This window comes from Hetaerina americana, unplaced genomic scaffold (genome assembly GCF_022747635.1).
Source record: "Hetaerina americana unplaced genomic scaffold, ioHetAmer1.1.p SCAF_82, whole genome shotgun sequence".
Taxonomy (NCBI): Eukaryota; Metazoa; Arthropoda; class Insecta; order Odonata; family Calopterygidae; genus Hetaerina; species Hetaerina americana.
The window spans coordinates 254,642-276,101 of NW_027287450.1; the positions used below are offsets into that span (position 1 = coordinate 254,642).

Consider the following 21,460-nt stretch of genomic DNA (forward strand, 5'->3'; position numbering starts at 1 on the left):
AAATGAATCTTGTTATTTGGTATCTATTATCATGACTCAAACAATTTAAACGGCTAAAATGGCTTACAGTCAGATGCCTCTTTGCTTGTGATTCGCCACGTTCACTAATAGTTCTCGAGTGGCTTACTTCTGCATTCCGAAAATGTCTAGATGTGAATGAGCGAGATTTTAAACTGAGGACTCCAACTGTGCGCGTTTGAATCCTTTGTCGTGGAGACACCACACCTCACTCGGAGAGTAAACATGATATTCTGAGTACGAGTACTCGTCTACGAGTACTTAATTCTCTTGCGTTTACGTATAGGGAAGAAAAAAATTCTTTCATTCTCAATTCAGATCCCGTGTCGATTCTTGTGGCGGACGAATTAAATGCGACACAGCCGGCATTGATGGCAATCAATTTTCCAAGATGCTCTTGCGTAACAGAGTGATGTGGCGGCCAATAAAACTATGATCAGAAAATGAGCTATTGGGATACAAAGATATTTGGGAAAAAGTCTACTTTTTCATAATGTAATTTATTTAAATTAGATGAAATTTATTATTCACAAACGGTTTCCTTAAAGCCATTATAGAAGGCCAGAATAATACTAAATTACAATTTTTTCTTCTTTTTTTAAGATGTAATTTTCACGTTTATACTAAGGGGAACAAAAGAATTCAGGACCGAAAGCCTTAATTTCAAAATTTCATTTCACCAAAAAAAGTCGTCTCCCCGGAGGAGACCTACTGGGAAAATGTTTCCCTTCCTTCGCAATAATCCGTCTGCCCCAAACCTTTTCATTGCTTTAGGAAGGTCAAGAGATCAACTCTTTTACCGATGCTGCACATCGGCAACGTTTCTACATAATATTGAAATTTTTCAAATAAATCAGCCTCAACCTTGAGGAAAAACATTTACTTTTAATTGAAAGTGAAAATTGATTACTTCTATCATTAGCGGAATGATTGTGAGGAAGTTAATTACATAACGGAATAAGAAGTGATCCCCATTTTTAAGGTATGTTTACTCAATTTTGCTCATATTTATTAAAATTTGTACTTACATTAATATTTTGGGAAAACCCGCTGAATATTTCTGAAATTGCTGTGTTAAAGTATTTAATATCCTAGATTTGAAGGTTACCGATGGACCTGGAGAACACATAGGCTTTCTTCATTCATTTTTGAAGGAATAGGAGAAAATTTTGCTTTGAAAAAAAATTTCTGTACATTACAAGAACATAATCGAGCCATAACCCTGTCCTTGCAAATAATAATGCCATTTTACTAATAAGAATAGCGCTCGACTATTTCATCGAAATACTCATGAGGGGATTTTTTCTTTCATGCGTAACAAATGACGATCATAATTAATAGTATCAGGCGTAACTTTGTGGAATTGCTCCATAATGAATAATTTTAAAATAAAACTTTCTACCTCCACATGAAAAATAAACTTTATTGCGGCTCAGGTTCCACTACGGTGCAGCTCCTTCCGGCATCTTCAAAATTCAACAAATTCCGGCCACAAAAAAGCTTATTTATGCAGTTCCATAATGTTATTTTTACATTATTCAAATGGCGATCATGTGAATTAAGGAGGAATGATGGGAAATCCTTGCCGTTGGTTGAAATTTCTTTAGCATTGCAAAATTTCATGCAAGAGATTTCATGCGTTCAGGGATCAAAGTGGCAATGGAAACACATGGTTGCATATCAGACAACATAAATGGAAGGAGGAAAATGATTCATAGATCAACATTTTCAATGGCCCTTTATTTCAAAATTCATCAATTTTTCGTGTTGATCATTTTCTCTCTTTAATATTTTTGAAAGCTACACTTAACTTGAGCGTTTAAATGAGGTGTTTTTTGTAGAATAAATACATGGGAACAGAGAATGACTTTAGATTCGTTAAGGACATGAAAAAGTTCGTTTTTTAATATTTGACAGATTCCCTAACGACAATTTTCTCTACATCTCTTTCCTTGTTTTGTACCCATGATCCGGCCACAATGATGGCAAGTGAAGAAGAAAGATTTCCACCCACAAAAGTGTTCATGCTCCAGTATTTGGCAATCAGCGTTTCGTTATACTTTCATTGATACACTATCATATTTACCTTTGAAAAATTTCATATCGCTTGGAAATACAATCAAGGTCTTAAATGATTTTGTCGCATTGTCAATAAAAATAAAATTCCCAATTAAAATCGTGTAAAGGTTCATGTCGGATTATTCACTCGGCCTATGAAATAATTTCAACCCTTTTTGTTTAATTCCAATTCCATTAATGGTTCTATTAACCCTTGTTTCTTAGTGTGATGTTTCTTTCATTACGACGCATAAACTATGCAACTGACTACCTAATTATATATTTGGGAATAATATTTCCAAGTCACAGGGAAAGAAATTGGAACATATATTTTTACCAGCGATAATTCATTTAGAGTCTCAATTGCTGAAGTTCCTCTAGGCTTAATTGATCACATTTTCCGAGAAGAGAGCATCTGAATACCAGGTTCCCCGAGCGCAGTTGCTTTAAAGAGAAAAATCTTTTTTAGCAACTCCAGGAATCTCTGCCGTATTTAGAGTCGAACTTAAGTGCCTTCAGATCGATACCGGATAAGAATGAGTTCACATAGCTCACGTCCAAAGGATTCACCCTTATACGAGTGTAGTACATCTCTCTTCAATTCGGTGACATAGTGTGCTCACGAGTGATGCGACGAGGCAATGGCGTGTATGTCCCAGTGGCTATGACAACAGTCAAAATGTGCCACCTGTTGCACTCTGACCTCTTTCTAGAACTGCTCAAGAGAGTTCCAGGGAAATGATCTCATCAACCCCGGGCGAATATTGCGCAACTTCTCCTCACTTAGTGAGCGCTCTTTCGGAACTGCCTCTTTAAGATTCCGCTGGTATGCGCCCATTTCGTTGTCAATGCATCGCCAGCCGTTCTGATTGAGTTTGCGAATTGGACTTCAACTAAAGATGAATCATAGTCGTGTTTTAAAGATTGTGCGACCACGTTTTGGTTTGAAAGTACAATGAATAGCAACGGCTTGCCGCGCAAAGGCAGTCGTTGCAACGGAGCAAAATTGAGTGGCTCCATAAAGTGAAAGTATGAATAAAAATAGAGGTTATGCCATGCTTTTTATGATCTGCTATCCATAGGATATTGCCGTATGTTTGGTACCATTGAATGCACACCTATTCATTTGTAGTGCAATGAAAAATTAAGAACAAAAGTTATTGCGACAGGTGTACTTTAAAAAATTCATCTTAGAATTGCAATTAATGAGTCAAATTCTCAGAATGAAAAAATGGAAAAATTTTTAACACTAAGAAGGTAAATACAAAGTTTTTTTTAATTTTAACGAATTCCTATTCGTTCCTTTTCTCTAAGTAAGAGAAAGCTGCTGCTATTAGGCCGAACACAACCATTGTTGACCCACCAGTATTTATAATTACTTTACCGGGAATGATGAACTCCTTGACTTGACCACGGTCACTACCAGTATAAAGAGTAACCAGACAAAATGCACACACCCAGTTGCTTTGAGGATAACATATTTTCTATCGTTGGCATTAACTCCCTTATATCCGTCCATACTTTTCAATAAGGAGGGTATTTTGAATTAAGCGCTAACAGAGAGAGGATCAAATGACAATAAATCACCGTCGTCAAAAACATTTTTAAAAATATCGTACTGTCGCTTATCTATCCACGAGAACAAAGTTCGTTTTTCTTGGAAAAATAAATTTTCCATTTCCCTGGAAAAACTTTACCTTTTCACGCATTGTGATAATAAACTAATAGCATGAAGTGCAATTAAAGAATTTTGGGGTGAAAATGAAATAAATAAGCATATTATTCGTAAAAAGTGCGAAATTTGATTAAATTGAATCAATTGAAACTTTAAGTATTTTAGGAAATTGATAAGTACGCATTATTCAAAACATCTAAAATCAAGTTATTTTATTTGTAGCAAATATTTCCACTAAGTACTACTTGCTGCGACTATTATAGCAACTATACTTATTTGTTTATAAATTAGAGAGCTAAAAGAGCCAATTAGCACCATGGCTAAGGATTCCTTTCGTATATTCTTAAAACTTAACATTACTCAATATTAATGTTGTCGGAGTCATTTTTTTGCGTTTGCGTCAAGAATACATTTTTCTTTCACTTCCCGTCGTCTTGTTTATTCTGGTAAACAACTGGATTATTATCATATTTCCGTACTTTTCCGTCCGATACTTGCCATACTAAACTTTTGGGGAATCATGCAATAATCTTGCAAAACTATTTCAATATTAAATATTTTAGTGGAAGCCAGATATTTACGAAAAACAAAAAATAAATATTTTTATTAACCCATGTAACCAGAAAACCAGAAACGAGGTTGTATTTCTATCAATTTTCTGGTTAAATATCCAGATCGTTGATGTGTTTGATGACCATAAGTTACATGTAAGGCCAGACTAATTTAAAACGCATTCTACTTCAATTTACTTGAGAGGAGAAAAGGAGCACGAAGTTCAACTCGGATTTGAAGTAGACTGAGCTTTGAGTTGGATGGAACGACACATTTGTATGTCCCTCTGCATTGCTTCCTAAATCCATTGCCCCACTTATTAATGCAACCCTTTATTGATTAATAGCGAAGTGCTTGGCTGTGAAAACTGTATCTTCTGATAATGTGAAACATATTTGTAGGTGATGAGCATTGCTCATGAACCATTGTTATCGTTTCCCTTCGTAAATTAAAATAGTCATTTGGTAGGACAAAACTGGAGGCAAGCATTGAATCCATCGGAGAACAGTGGCCTCTGCTGCACTGGCAACAACACTTCTTGCACTGATGCCATTCCTGGCATTACATTTGAGTAATTTTGCCTGATTTCATTTTCTCAAAACCCCTGCGGGCAGGGGGATAGAGAATACTCCCGCAGTATACCTGCTTGTCGTAAGAGGCGACTAAAAGGGCGGGGAGAAAACCCCGAAAACAAACCCCAAGTTCAGCTAGGATAGTCCTACTAAGTTCTACTGCTCGCGAATGGCTAAAAATCAAACAAACAAAGCTCGGCTCTGCTTAGTCGTCAAAATCCCTTTAGTTTAATGGAATGAATAATTTATGCAACCTCATGGATTACAAATACGGGCTATTCATTAATGAAACTCATTTGAGGCTGGTAGTGGAGGATTCCATGGGGAAAAGTGTAACTTCCGAACATGCGTGACATACTCAAAATCAACAAAACCGTTTCCTCGGGAACCGGTTTGGCATTCCTTTGTAAAGGAATGGGCAGTGTGATTTGAGAAATGTTGAAAATATGAGTACTGGACATGTCTGGTGCACTGACACCAATGTCCGTGATGTGATCCCAGGACATTATGTCAATATCCACGCTGTCATGGTACCATATTGTCTCAAAGGCCCTAGCATTGCAATTCATAAGCTCAATTTAAATTCCCCATGGAAAGCGACACATTGAAATGCGAGAATGTGCGTGTGAAGTTTTTCAAAGTTTATGGTTGCTTAAAATTCAGGGGACTGTTTCTAGCTCAGTTCCCCACAATTAGTGGGCTTTCTTGAAGCAGTCTCAGAAACTCAGCGGATCGGGATGATGTGGTGGTAAATTTACTGCCTTCTCACCGAGAGGGCTCAGGTTCCAATCCTGGTGAGGGTAGATATTTTTCATTAGTATCCCGGTTCCTGCTGGGGTACTTTGTGGGGAGCATTTTGAGTGAGCGGTGCGCCGTCCGTCAGATGGGACATTAAGCTGGGAACTCTTGGTACCTTTTTCTTAAGAGTAGACTAATGCCGACGCCGGGTTTCTGTCCACCCTTCCTTCTTTCACATCCATTTCTAATGGCGTAAATGACCTCAGTTGTCGGTTGTCTCCCCCAAAAACTTCCAATTGCTCGGATACTCAAGGGCGTATGGTTTGAAGGCTGATCGGAGGCTGGATCGAACACATAATTATTAATGTGGCCTTCTTTCCATTTATCAAGATATATATTGCGTGCAAAAACTCTTAGCCCGCCACCACAAATATATTTAAATATGGTGAAATGGAATATCACTAATTGTCCATTTACAAAATTACTCTTTTGGCTAATATTTAATAAAAAGCTAAATTATTATTGTCGTGTATTACTTACTATTACTGGAAACAGTTTCTAATGTATTCTCTAAATTCATTTCTTGAGCCAATTCATAAAACCTTTTAACAATGACTGCCTAGCTGATTTTGCTAAAATTTGAAATCAGAAATACATAAATGAGTGTTGGTGATATGAATCCACATGGAATTTTTCAAACTATGTTCATTTATGCGAAAACCCACTTATTTTTCCTAGTTTTACCGATAAAGTTTTTCACAGTGATCTCTTCATTTGGAAAAGATTGTTCTTGGTTTTCACTTAGTTTCCACCATTCCACGGCTGTTATTTAAGTTAATTATAAATCAGAAGAGATTTATCCTTTTTCGTAAGTGGTGCATGGAGTGTGAAATAATATGTGCTGCATTGTTTGTAATTTTTCATGAAAATATATGTGTATTTCCATTTTATTGTATGAGTGGAAAAAATCCTTAACTCACTGAAGGGCCTTTTTGGGCCTTAAGTAAGTTGAGATACGTAATCTGACGACTCTCTTCCGACTCTCGTTCCTGATCGCGTCACTCCTACCTGAACTTTAATTAAGAATGGATAGGTAAATAATCAGTGCATGCCATGAGAAAACGTTTAATTTCATTTAATATTTTATTATAATTTCAGTGAAAAATGTTATTAACTTTTCAAGGTTCTTAGATCAAGATATTAGCTTGGGAAGCGTAGGACACCTCCGAAGTGATTCGTCTGGTATTTGAATTCATCATTGGGAAAATCTACAGCATCCTCCTTTGAAAGGTTTTTGGTACCATGTTCCTTGTGATATTTTTCACAAGTAAGAGATGAAATTTAACATTTTAGTTTCAGTATATCCGCTAAATAGGTGTTCCGGACCATTGCTTCCAACAGCTCATCATCTCTCCTTCTAGGCGTGGTCTTTCAAAATTGGTAAGTACTCTGCCACTCTACTATCTTATTTCTCATAGCTCCATTATAATTGTATGGCCATTACAACATGTATATGATGATGGGTTTAATGAAATAAGGGACCATTTTCTCTCAATTTCGCCCAATTAAGACCTCTATTTATCTACCCATAGTTCGTTAGACGTTGATCTATTCACTGTAATTATTTATAGCTATTTTGATTCGTTTTCCCATATAAATGTGCACTTAGCATGGGAAAATCTGCCACAGATTTATCCATAAAAATGATATATTTAAAAAAATGCTTAATATATTACTGAAATTTTGATAAATATTTTGGAAAAGAGTTGTATAGGTTGATACTGAAACTTAGAATTTATATGCATATATATATAGTCATGTATTTCCATGTTTGCTTTGGAAAATGTTTATTTGGTGTTCGCCCATTACCCTTTCCATTATGAAGGTACGTGGGCAATGAGTTTTCGTGCATAATTTTCAATTTGAGGACAAGACAAAAAATACCACGGTGTTTTAATAGACTAAGCTTCAGTCACTATTTATAGAATAGGCATTCCTTTCAACGAATAACAATTGAATTTCATCATTGATCAGATTATGCAGTTCCCATTACCAAAAGATGCTATTGGTTGGGTAGGGAGGGAGTGGGAGGTAAGGGAGTGGGAATGAGGAAAAGGAATATGAAGGGGGGAAAAGGAATTTGATGGGGACGTGAAGGGAATAAACTGGCAATGCCTTTTTCCACATTGTAATGCCAAACATAGGCATGACTGATGGTCATATATATTTTTATATTATATTTTATACATAGGTTCTGCTTTTCATCTCGTGATTGATTTCATAAGGATCGTGTTTAAAATTCTTGCTGATTTATATCACCGACTATAATTAGATATAAATTTGAAAAAGAAAATGTTAAGTATGACTTAGCAAGTGCATGAAACTAGATGATTGAGCTTTTAGGGGTTATGTTTAGCTTTGAGCATTGATGGCCAGCCGATAGGTAAATTTAAATGCCTAATTTGTGATGATATTTTGTGAAACCTTTTTAGTTAATGGTAAATAATGGAAACCCAATCGAAAATTTAATTGAGTAACTCAAAACAATATTGTTTCATATTTATTCCAAAGATAGGAATCATTAAGTTAGCCAAAGATACTCTTAAAATATTCTTTAGTAAGTTTACTTTCTACTTCACATTGTAACTTCAAAATAAAACCGTTGTAAAATTCAATGATTAATGAATTTATTGTACGGCTGAAGATTACAATGTTTTTTCACACAGAGCAATTATTGTAATTTTTTATCAGATTAAGTAACTAAAATTTGATCATCCGCAAATCGATCTCATTTTGTGGGCTCCCTCATAATTTTCTTCGCCCTCTTCAGTTCATGCCAAAAAACCTGACCCAATTCAACTCTCCCTCCGAGACTCGATCCTGAGAGATCCATTTGGAAACATGTGCATGCAGCGGATAAGTCACAAACCCCTACGGTCTACGCAGATCTACTCCAATACATTCATTAATTCTGCCCAAATGACCCCAACCTCCTCGAAATCTACAAATCAAAGTAATACATTCCAATCGCAAAACTCTTTCCTCTCTATCAATGGCATCATTACTGCCATACTGTTATAAAGAAATTTCCTTGAGCCCATTTGAAATGAGAGCGACCTCAAAGGTGAAATAGAAAGTTCTTAGCATTTACTAGTCGCAAGGTGCGACTCCTCAGGGGGAGCTTTTGTAAATATACAGTTTTGGCAACCTTCTGCGTATTCGGAAATAGTTGAGAGAGGGCATTCCTTAGACTTTTCCGTAGTTTTGCACTGAAACTGGACAGCGGCCACAACAAGCGAGGGGAGGCGGGGGCCATTTCTCAATCAGAGACAAAAAGAGGTATTCACTTATCTCATTCGCCATCAGTCGCCAAACGAGGTCTTATGCGAGCGTATCAGGCCAGATATGGGTCTGCGAACAATGTGTCGGTAACCATCTACCATAACCTGGTATGATGGTGGCGAAAAAGTAATTAATACTCTTATAGCAATAGTATTAAACCAACATAGGCATATCATCATCCAGGCAAGCAATATCCCACAATGTGCACTGCGATGGATGTCCAAACGCGACGCTCCAAAGCGCCTCGATCAATGAGTCCTTGAAATTCGGCGCCTGCGTGTGTAACACCTGCCATCTTCTGGCAGGAGCTGGAAACTGTAATTCACCGGGGCGGAGTGGGGTGGCGCTTCCGCTATCAGTCGTCTAGCAGTTTTGGCCGTGAGTGGTTTAGGAAGGTGCGCGTTGGATTCTCTGCTTTATTTCAAAGTGATATATTTAATTCGAAGTGCCATTGTTCCTTGATCAGGTAAAATATTTCACGTTGAAACTTGGTGTTGCTGCTGCCATCTTGTGCCGTTTGAAGGAGTACAGAGCTTTCGATGTTTTGACTTTATGCCCTTGCACGAACTGACCTACCCCATCTTGGCTTGGCTCGATGTGTCGCGCCGTTCTTTGTTTTCAAGGCATATGGCATGATTTCATGTGTGTACCAGGGAGATTGTTTGTGCATTTAAATGCACTTTATCGCAATGTCTCTGTGGTTACGGGATAAAGTAATCATGTGATGTGTGACATTTATTGTAATCAAGCAAATACGTTGAGTGACGCATAAATGCTAAATAATCCATTTGGTTTATATATTTGATTGTCTATTAATGAGTAGCATTAATGTGGTTCTCTCCGAATCGTTGAATTCAGCCACCTTAGGTCCCGGGCAATTATTAGACCTGCAAATCCACCTGCTGGATCCTTAGGCTAGTAGCATCATTAATATCGATTTCCTGCCTCTGTACCTGGATTCCTAGAATTGGCTCCGGTTCCATTTTAGGAACGGCAGACATCTGGGAGCACATTCAATATAGTGAAGGCTTTCCTGGTGCATAAAGAGCACTGGGTCCTGGTCGGGGATGTTGATCTAGGTCAAGAAGTGTATCACTTTGATATACGATTTACTGAACTTTTTGTCACACTTCTAATCAACAGGTAATCATAGATATTGAAACTATTCAAAATTTTGGTATTAATAAATCATATAATAACTTAATTCATGACATCATTTATGTTTTATGCTTTTTAAGGATGGGAATTTAGGTCTTTCAATATCATACTGCGTTTGATTTGCACCTCACGAAAGGGACCGTAGGCTTATAATTTCGTCGACTTGATCGTGGGCGTATAATCTCCGAGCGCCAGACCTCTTCATTCCGAAAATGACGACCCGGAAAAATAAGGCAGAATTACAACCTCCAATTGTGAGAACGAGAAATGAACCCGGGACTACTGAGAGCACATTTGAATTCTTTGGCATGGCGACACCAAACCTCAACGTGGAAGTAAATATATATTTCTGAGTGCGATTAAATCTATTGAAACCTTTTGTCGTCATCAATTCCTCTCTCTTTACTTTCCGAGCATACTGAATATTCAATAGTAATATTTTCATTCCATACCGAGAGTTTTAAAATTCAAATTTCATGTTAAAAGCGCGCATAGTCTCAGTTCAAAAAAGTGGACTAGTATATTGGATCAACATTGGGACTAGGATGGTCAAGTTTGATGAGATTTGCAGTCCAATATCCGTTTACATGCAAATGGCTGCCTTAATCTTGGGCGTGTATTCCTTGGACGTGTTGGAGATAGACTTGGCCGGCTTCTGCATTTTGAATGAACGCAGACAGAAATCAGCCTTCTTCAGACTTCTATGTTGTGGAGACGCCAAACCTCAGCGAGGGAATAAATATAAACCTTTGAATACTAGGAAGTCTATCGATGCCCTTTCTCTTCATATATCCTCTTTCTTTCGATTTAGTGTGTAATTCATTTACCTTAGCTTTCCGAGCACGTATGCTAGGGAATACAGCGCAAATAAATTAATGCACATCAGTATTATAATTCTGTTCCTTGCTAATAACCATATCTTGTTAAGGTTCCGCATTATTCACGATGGCATCAGGTTATCTGGTGACATCGAGGTACCTGTTGATCGGATGCCACTCGGGCATTTTAATTAGGCTTTCGTACAGAAGTTAACACATTCTTTACCAAATAGGAAATCTAAGTGAATGCGTACAAAAATATATTGCCTGAATTCATGATTTCACTACGACATAAATCAAGAAATTATTAGGGAAGAGAAATGGTTTTAAAAAGAAACGCGTATGCTAGAATATCCATAGTATATACAGCGGCAATTTAATCATAACTAATTCTCGCTGCAAAACATATCTGACGTAAGGACTGTTAAAAATATCGTATTTAACTTCTGATTCTTTACTTCTGCTTCCAAATTGAATTAACTTTAATTATATTTACATAAGACATGCTCTTCCGTCAAACATTTTTGTGGATAGTAAGTCTATTAGTCAAGATAAATCGGGGTATGGCCTTTTCGTATTTTTCCCATGAAACCTAGAATAGAGATGCGAGGACTCAGATATGCCTCATAGCAGTAGTGGGTTGAGTATATCTGTTTGGGATCATTGTGTTTTCAAAAGGGATGTTTTTATGCAATACTGTAGAAAATTGTTTCACTTAAAGCGGTAACTAAATGAATACAATTGAAGCGCAAAGTCAATACCTGCTAAAAAGAGATTAAAATATGATGATAAATCTGTTTTACTGTGTCTGAAATGAGAAAATATGATGCGCAATGCTTACATGAAGCATCTTTTGACAATTCAGAGACAAAATGCAGTAATTAATTGCTTTAAGAATGATACTTTATTGGAATAAATCAAATTTAAATGTTGCATATATATTTAATGATTTTTTTATTTACCTCAATGTGTGCTCAAGGCCCCTTTGTTAGCCAAACATTTTTAGTAAGTGTATAACTTGTTCCATTTTGGATAATTTGCAGATTTAGCTGACAATGCTTCCTCCGGGATTCTTCCTACTTATTTCAGTCATCCATAATTCTCACTTTTGGTATGCACGGCCGAAAGAAACATTTGGAAAAAAACTCTTCGGAAAACTAAATCTATTTTTTGAAAAACTACATATTTTGTAAAAATATTTATTTCTCCTTTTTCAGAGATAGAATACACCAAAATATAATGTGAAAAGTTACAATCGCCATTATTTTGTTTTCGAAACAATGCGCAAAAATGGTTCCCGGAGGAGTTATGGCACGTCGCGATAAGAAGTCAGAGGAATAGACAGAATATCAACACTATATCTATGCATTCGGTGAGGTTGCAACAAGAACACGCCTATACAACCACACAGCACCTATATAACATTTTCAGACCAAGAGAGTAATGTGTTTCGCCCATGAATACGAGGCTTCTATTTTGAGAAATGTAATTTTTTCCACTTAAAGTAAATGTGTTTTGGACTCTAAATAACAATTGATCAGCGATAGACTTTTGTCTTGGAGATAAGGTTTTTAGCTTAATCGAATAATTTTAAATTAGATAATATGTGATTAATGTGAATTAAGTATTTCCTTCAATGATTCATGCTTGAGATAACATAATGTTAAAAGGCATTGAGCGTTTCTTGGTAGAATAGTTTAATGAAAAGGATCAATTATCAGGATGGAAATTTCCACAGTTCTGTATTATATATGCTCTTCGCCTTTATGTTTGCCCGTTGAAGAGATTGTATCTCATTGCATTGATATGAGAACATTCTGTGTTATATACGAGTGGATCTGTTGAGAGATTCTAAATTAGTTTTGGAGAACCCATGAAGATCTTAGGTCATTTCTGGGGCGAATAGCTTAAAGATTCGTAAAAATTATTAGATGGTGGTATATGATAATAGTGTATTTTATTGAAGAGAGATCTGGTGCTTTCCTGGCGTATGTGCTTCATGAAGTTTTCTCGGGTCTTCCACCGGGTGTAAGTGATGCAGTGTAATGTCATATATTCCGTGACTGACCTGATTTGCTCTATTTTTTAACCTAGAACTTAAGGGGCACGGTAAGTGATGTTTAATTGCTCTTTGGTTTTATTGCATTATCATAACTCTATTTCTTTGAATATCTATTGTAAGGTTTGTTGAAGAAAGAAAACGCTCTCTTCATACTCTCATTTAGGACTGTCTCTCGAGTGGAATGGGTCGGGTGAATGGCGCTACCTCGTATCGATTGATGGGGAGTACGAGTTTAATGCGACACGGCCAGTATCGGTGGCATTCCATTCTTCCGTTCTTACTTTACTTACTTACTGAACTTACTAAAGATCTGCATGGACTATATCATTTTGAATAGATGTTTGGCCAACTAAATAGCCTCTCCAACATAAAAATTAAGCGGTTCGTCAAATTTCTCCGACCCTTTGATGCTCACTTGGGAATTTGGAAAGTATGGCCGTTTACTCACGGTTAGTACTATTAAGGTGGCGAGATAGCTCTAATATTAAGGCGATATATTTATAAAAGTGAAATCGTCGAAGGTTATAATTTCGTCAGCCTTTGAGTAATTTAGAGAAGTGACTGCACCGCAGAAGGAAACATTCTTCATATAAGGTATTTCATTACTTGTAATGTCTTTTTATAAAAATTATGTAGTGTTAAACGACAAATAGCAGCAAAATTTGTTGTTTTAATTCATTCCTAGGTAAACTTCATTAACATTAAAAAATAACAGTTAAAAAAATGCATTCAATTCATCTTAACTTTGAATAATTTATAATTAGTATTCTTCTTTGATATGGAAAATATGGTAGCAATATTTGCATTCAAGGAAATCCAAGAACAAAGTTTTTAATTTGTATTTAGATAATTCGATACCCTTCTTCTGCCAATGGTGGCTCCCTATTGAGCAGATGGCCCCAGATCCTTTGGTTGAATGTGGGGAATACAGGAGCTCAGCTTTTTACCTGGTGTATCATATCGCTCACCATTTTGAATTCAATTTAACATTTTTGGGTATAAAAGGTCATTTTATTGAAAAAATATTTTTTTATCTCAAAAAATCGAACTCAGTACTTCTTAACTGATCAGATTGGTCCTGAGAATATATAAAATAGGACCACAAAATGCTATCTACATTTGAAGAATACTCTCAATTTTATTTTTATGCAAAATGTCATTCCACCGATTAATGTTTGCATTGCAATAATAATTTATGATATGCACTTAATATTTCGATAGTTGTCATCTTTATCAAATTGAATTTTTCCGTTGTTGATGAATCTCGAAGGATTAGAGGCTGACTTTTTTTTATTACGGGAATAGTAGGATAAAATATTGAGCAACACGAAAAAATCTCTCCATTAAAATAACTCAGTTGGGTCAGTTTGCTGTCTTTCCAAATAATAGAGCCTCTTTACGTACAAAAATAGTGCTTAAAGCTGCATCAAAGGGTCTGATATAAAATTGGAGCTAAACTTAATTGGGGATATTCGAGGGCTATCGCACACTTTTAGTTTTTACTAAAAAATAATCGAAATACAAAGTGAGTTTTTATTTGCAAACCTTAGGACTTCTCCATATTGCCGACCTACAGAGTTATACATTTCTCTCAGTGTTTCTTGACATTTCGTAAACGGTCATTGTAGAATTGCGTCAAAATTCATTTTTTTGCCCTTGCCCTATTTGTATTGCCAAATCCCCTTTCCACCGCAATGTGTTTTTAGCGCTGGCAGTAAGAATTCGTTGCATGGGGCGAGATCGGTAGAATAGGGCAGATGTAGTCTCGCCGTGGTCGGAATTGCAGGTCGCATCCTAAATATGAGTCGGTAGTCGTGAAACCCAACGTGTTGATACCTTTGACAAGCGCAGTTCTTCCTAAATAATTTGCCACGCACTACCGTAGCTAATATTAGTCTCATTCATGATCATCTGGATGGCTGCTCTTGGATCTAATAGAATAAATGATGGTCCCATGTCTTGGATCATCTATTAGGGATACGTGGCCAATTTCAGAAGTCCTTATCCACCCCAAAACTGTGTAATATGACTATGTCATTTGCATAAACAATTTGCAATCACTGCGTTGTGGACTTGCAGGGCACTATAACCTTTCAAGTGAAGAAACTCGATCAGACTGCGAGCCTCTATCTTCTCCATACTTCGAATTACTTCAATCTACGGTTTCCTAAAACAAAAAAAAATCAACATTAATATCCGTGATTTACAAAATTACGTAGATAAACAGCAATTAATATTCCGCTTACATTTTATCCAGATATCTCAGTTACATATTAGTCATGACCACTTAAAAGCCATGCCCCCACCTATATTTGAAGAAAATAACTTGAATGCAAGAGGAATTATTGTATAGTCTTGTCTTTAGTTGGAATTTTATCGAACTTTATATTTTATATGCATACAATATTCCTATTTTCGAAAGAAAAACACTGCCATACTTATGAATCTTCATATCGTTTTGGAATTAAAATCACTCTCTAAAATTATTTTTTCGGAGTACACACAGTTTAAAACACCAGAAGTCATTAATTTAACAAATGTTCGTGAAAATTATGTCAATTTTCAGCTAGGGATCAAGTTGAGTTGCGTTAAGGAATAAGGTTCAACATTTCTTCGTTAAACACGGGGAAGGGCCGCGGATTCCAGGGATCGTGAGTTCCCTGAGCCCTTAGTTTTCTTGCGTTTGACATTTCTCTTATCACGATGCATTGACTGCATTTGAATATCTAATCCTCGATTAACAAGTAATATTTCCGAGTTCAAGTTAACAAAAGTTTAATCACACATTTTTCTCAGTAATTATTTCTTGAATTTCGCGGTCCACTAGGTTTCTTAAATCATTGTATCTGCCAAGAAGGGTTCATCTAAATATTAGGTTACCCGAGCGAAAATGCTCAAAGGATTACCGTCAGAAACTAGAGTCAAAAAACGCTACTGTTTTTAGAGATTGGCGTTCAAAGGGAGAACGGAAAAGAATGATATCATGCCGCTCACGTCTCATTGACTCACACCTTACTGACTAGTGAACGGCATTTCTTTCTCAGTCGGCCACACACCGTGTTCACGAGCAGCGATAAGTAATTCTGACGTAGTCTCAAAGAGTATGGTCACGCTGAATATAGGCTATCCGTTGAACACTGACCTCTTTGGTGAAATAAAGGGTCAGAGGAATGATTTCACCCACCTCGGGCAAGAATTTTCCATACGGATTACTAAGTGGGAGTTCCGGAGTGCTCATTACGAGATAACTCGAGAAAATTCCGCTTGCTTGTCTTGATCCAGTTGGTTTTTCGTCACCAGCCATTTTAAATAAATATAATAAGAGCACTATATCTGAACTGAACAAGATAATAACAAAATTTGCTTAAAAATAAAAATAGAAAGTTTTTTCTTGATTTAAACGAATGCAAATTTAGCATTTTTATCAATATATGGCCTGGAATAAGGGCTTCGCTGCTGATTGGCGGACTGAACCGTAGTAGAACAATCTGTATTTTGAAATCAACTTCAGTGTTGTTGATGATCCTGCTGTCTTGTGTAGAGTCACCGCTGCCAGACCCAATGAGTGATAATGAGACATTTTCTATCGTTTTCAAATCAGTTCAATTATTGTTTTCAAATCTGGTATTATACATTATCCTTTAGCAGACTACGTGGAGATTAATTAAAAATATTGTGAGTTAACCTATTTTCAAATTTTGGTCTTTTATCCTTTAATTTTATTCTACCTAAATTGGATAAATATAATGGCTGTTTGACCCAAAACGCCTGTTATTTTGGATTTTTGTTGGGCATGAATTTGAATAACACAATTTCACATCTACATCTACATCAATACCCTGCAAGCCACCAAAAAGGTGTGTGGCAGGGGGGTATCCTAATCCTAGGGGGGGGGGTAATTTCGTATCCTCACAAGAAAAGGTTTTGGGGAAACATCCTCCATCAACATCATCTAAAGACGGAGCCTTGCCGTTTCAGCTATTTGTATCTCTTCAAAGTCGGTCTTATCAGTTCTTGGCATGTTGTTACTCTCATAGTACTTTTTATATCATCTATATATTACTTTCTTGGCCTTCTTCTTCCTCTTTTTCCCTATTTTTTCGCCTCCATTATATTTTTCAGGAAGTTGTTATGCCTGAGAACATGTTCAATAAACTTAATTTACCTTTTTCCCATCTCTTTCACTAGATTCCTTTCCTCTCTCTAATGTCTCTTAATGTTGCTTTTCTTGCTCGTCCATCTTGTTCTTGTTATCCTTCTCCAAATTTCCATTGCCTCCAACCGAGCCTTTTATCCAAGTCTCACCTCCATACAATTGTGTACTCCAAATAACGTTTTTGCAAAAGATTTTATGATTTCCGATTTCCTGTATTTGTTTCCCAAAAGATTCCTAAAAATTATTTTCGCTTAACATTTTTTTGAAGCTGTGAACAGAGTTTTGAGCATTGTATTCATAACGGCGGCTTATTCTGCCAGGGTCATTATATCATCTGCATGAACTGTATTTTTCTTCCATTTATCTTTTTATCATTTGTCTTTTCCTTCAATTTCTCCTTCATTGTCTCAATAGTCTCTTCAATATAGTATATGTTAAAAAGATGTGGCGAAAGAGGAAACCGTTTTCATGCTGATTTTCTAATTCATTCTAATTTTCTTTCTCTCATCCATTTACACATTTCAAAAGTGCTTCGGCTTTGCTAGATATGATATGTAAGCTTCCTGTCTTTGTAGCCCATTCCTTTTCTCCCCATGGTTTCAATTATAAGTTTCCAATCTACAGATTCAAAGGCTTTTTCCAAACTAATTAAAGCAAGGAAAACTTTCCTGTTCATTTCAAGCCTTCTATTTAAGATCAACGTGTTACCAGTGCAGTATCTCTCACTCCTTTTCCTTCTCGGAAGCCAAGTAGATCTTCTCCAACATTTTCTTTCACTTTCTTTTTGATTCTGTTACCTATTGTAGGTAAAAGAACCTTGTAAGCATGTGACGGAATAGCAATTGCTCTGTTGCTGATTCAATTGCTTTCCCTGCTTTTGGTATCATAATAATTTTGCTTTTAGAAAAGTTTCAGGTATCTCTCCATTTTCATAAAATTCAGGCACTTTTATAAAGAGTAGTTTTATTTCCAAGGTTTTATAATATCTCAGCCGATACATTATCCACACCCGTCGTTTTTTCAGCATTTAGCTTCAGCTTCTGTCAGTAATTTGTGACGTGTGCAGATTGCGAATAAATCACAAATCCTAACAATGTATTCCGATGTGCGTAATAAATTTATTAATTCCCCGAAAAGTAGTTTTCGAAGTAGGCCTTTTCGAAATCCACTAAATAAAATGAAGCATCGTTATTATCCTGTCCATTTCTTTTATTAACATATCGGAAGCTACTGACATAATATGAAAAAATTCATCTCTTAGCAAACGAGCTGACTAAAAAATACCTTTGTTTGGGTAGGACACACAACAACCGTAAATGAAGATAAAATTGTATAATATTTATGCGAAGAGGTGAAGTGCGCCTTCATGCAACTAAGACGTGCCTGTATTCCGCATGAATTGCGACTGATTTTTAGAGAAATTCAAGCTATATTGTGCACTACTAACTGCTGCCATCGATGTTTCCTGTAAATCCGTCATTCCCTTTCCTTAACTGACTGTCAGAACCCATGCGACGTGAGAGCGAGCTCAGAAGTAAAATATAAATTTGGTACGCTCTAATAGTTGCGAAATACGACACTCCAGGGGCAGCAAATTCATAATCTCCATGCCATAACCTTGCTGTCTCCATATTGGAAAGTTGAACATATAATCCGTAGTGAGCTTTTTCATATCTCCCATTATTTGGCGCCGATGGTGTTCGGCCAGCAGAACAAGGAAGGGTAGGCAGAGGTCATTTGATAATCGGAGGTAAATGAGAGAGAGACCAACTCATCTTCCCTCATCAACCTCCAAACGAGATCTTGGGGCGGCGCCTCTAGGCAAGATATCTGTGAATGAACGTGTGTGGCCATTTATTCTTCTCCGGTAAGATAGTACCGAAAAAATAAATTATGTCTAATAACACAGGAGCACTTATTCTTGTCTAAACAATAAATAATCATCGCTAAGAAGAATAATATCCCACAATGGGAACGGAACGGGAATGAGAAGGCCGTGACGTTGCTTTCCGCGTCGATTACCAAGTCCTTTGCAATTCAGCGCCTGCGTGGGTAACACCTGCCATCTTTTGGGAGGAGTAGGAAACACTAACTCCCCGGAGCCCTGGGGGTAACGCTTCCGCTTAAGTTGTCTCACGCAGGATTGGCGGTGAGTCATTGAGAGAGGTGCGCCTAGGATTCTCTCTATTTTACCAGAGTAATTGATTAAATTTGAAGTGCCATTACGTCTTGATCAAGTAAAGTATTTCACGCTGAAACTTGATGTTGCTGCTGTCAACCTGTGCTACTCGAAGGAGCACAGAGCTTTCTATGTTTCGACTCACGCCCTTGCACGAACTGACCTACCCCATCTTGGCTTAGCTCGATATGTCGCGTTTAGTATTTTTGAAGGTACATGATCATAGCATGATCTCATTCGTTGCGCAGCAACTGTTGGTGTACATAAATGCTCTTTATCTCAAAGTCGCCGAGCTTTAGGGACAGCATACTACATAGATATGATTTTATCAACTCACATCAAAGTTGAGCGACGCAAAAACGTCTAATAATCCACGTGGCCAATATTTTTCTTTGAAACGTCAAGTGGAATTCATTTGGCTGTCTCAAAATCCTTGAGTTCGCAAGCTTTATGTCCCTGGAGTTTTTGTACTTGCAAAACCACCTGCTGGATACTTCGGGAAGGAGCATCATTTGTATCGATTTGCGCCTGCCTGCGCACCAGGATTCCTAAAATTGGCTCCTTGCCTGTGCTAGGTGGGAGTAGGAACAAAAGCCTCCTTCAAGGAAATTCTGTTTTGTTAAGGCTTCCCTGAATCTCGAATTGAAAATAATGGCTCATACCTTGATGTAGGCCAAGAAGTGTTCTCGTTTATTAAACAATTTAATGAACTAGTTATCACACTAAGATTCAACAAATAATCGTAAATAATTGAAATATTCAATATATTTTATTATTTGAACATTTAATAATTTTAATCTAGACTTCGTATGTCATTCATGTTTTTAGGAATGATTTTTTTCCGTCTTTCAATAAGATCCTGCCTTCGATTTACATGATACTAAGTTTGAAAGATTCTCCAACGGGGAAAGTTCGTCGGTATTTCTTCAAAAGTAATGGACTTTCAACATTTATATTGAAGCAGAGGGGTAGCTAGATTTTTGCGCTAGAGATCAAAATGAATTTAAGGCGTTTTCTGTTTCATTTAAAATATAATTTTTTTGCACAGTATTTCAGAGCAAATTCTAGACTGGAATAATTGTTCGGTATCGGGATGAGTGGAGGGGGGGGGTGATGCCGCTGCATGTCCGTTGACTCATGGTTGTCGTAATTCGCCGCCTTGAACTTGGGGTTGGAACCTCGAGTGGCTGACTTCTGAATGAGGCCAGATCTCAACGCCTAGTTGATTGAGCGACGTTTGAGCACAGGACTCCGCAGAAAGCATTTGAACTCTTTGGTGTGGCAGCGTTACACCTCACAAATCTATTGAATTCCATTGGAATTATCATACATTAACCTCATCAATTCATTTTCCTTGGCCTTGCGAGCATAAGAGCTATTGCACATCAATACTCTCGCGCCTCGCCTTGCTGATAGATACATCTCCGTTTTGTTAAGGTTCCCTTATTCATGACGGCATCAGGTGTTTACGTCGCAGTACCTGTTGATCGGCTTGAATTGGTTACGTCTCAGTCATTCCATAAAGGTTTGGGTACAGTACACTCACTGATGAAATTGTTTGAAATTCTTTTTACTAATTATGTATTCTAGTAGACTTTTATTAATAGTTTAGTTTACAAAGGTATGCTGCTATTTTTAAATTAAATCAATAAATTTTGCTGTACCATTACAATTTTTGAACGGATCGTTCTTTCCCTGGGCAGACTGCTATCATGGAAAATTCGCTAATCATCGAAGCATATCACTTTAAAATTGTGTTTATCGATTGAACAAATTTAACAGATTTAAACCACTATTTTTTAATTTAATTTCCATGTCGTCGAGTTCTCTTCAATTGCAATTGTCTAAGCATTCTTCCACGGCTATCATTGATAAGATTCATATTTGTGCTCGGTAGAAAAATTTAAATGCCTATTTTTATAACCATATTCTTTCTATTTTTGTCTCCCTTGAAAGGTATAATAATGATGACGAGGACGCAGACAAATGCCCTAGCAGAAATACTTGCTTCTGCCCTTGAGAATTATGATTTAAAAGGAATTTTTGCCGTAATATAGGAAAAACCATGACAATTTACGGGGTAAATAAATAATCATTTCTAAAATGAAACTCTATTAAAAGAGGTTGAAGGT

At 36.8% G+C, this 21,460-nt stretch overlaps 1 protein-coding gene across 7 annotated transcripts in view; it reads left to right on the top strand.

The window, feature by feature from the left end:
- Positions 1 to 21,460, top strand: part of LOC139698324 (uncharacterized) — a 201,357-nt gene that overhangs the window by 128,655 nt on the left and 51,242 nt on the right. For 2 of the 7 annotated variants that reach the window (XM_071597218.1, XM_071597221.1), the window contains exon 1: positions 9,327 to 10,448. The exons of 2 other annotated variants lie outside the window; for them this stretch is intronic. The gene's annotated coding sequence lies outside the window, so the exon portion shown is untranslated. Of the gene's footprint in view, positions 1 to 6,952; positions 7,054 to 9,326; positions 10,449 to 21,460 lie in introns of those variants that run through there. 3 more of the 7 variants (XM_071597217.1, XM_071597223.1, XM_071597225.1) reach the window with 3 other exon arrangements.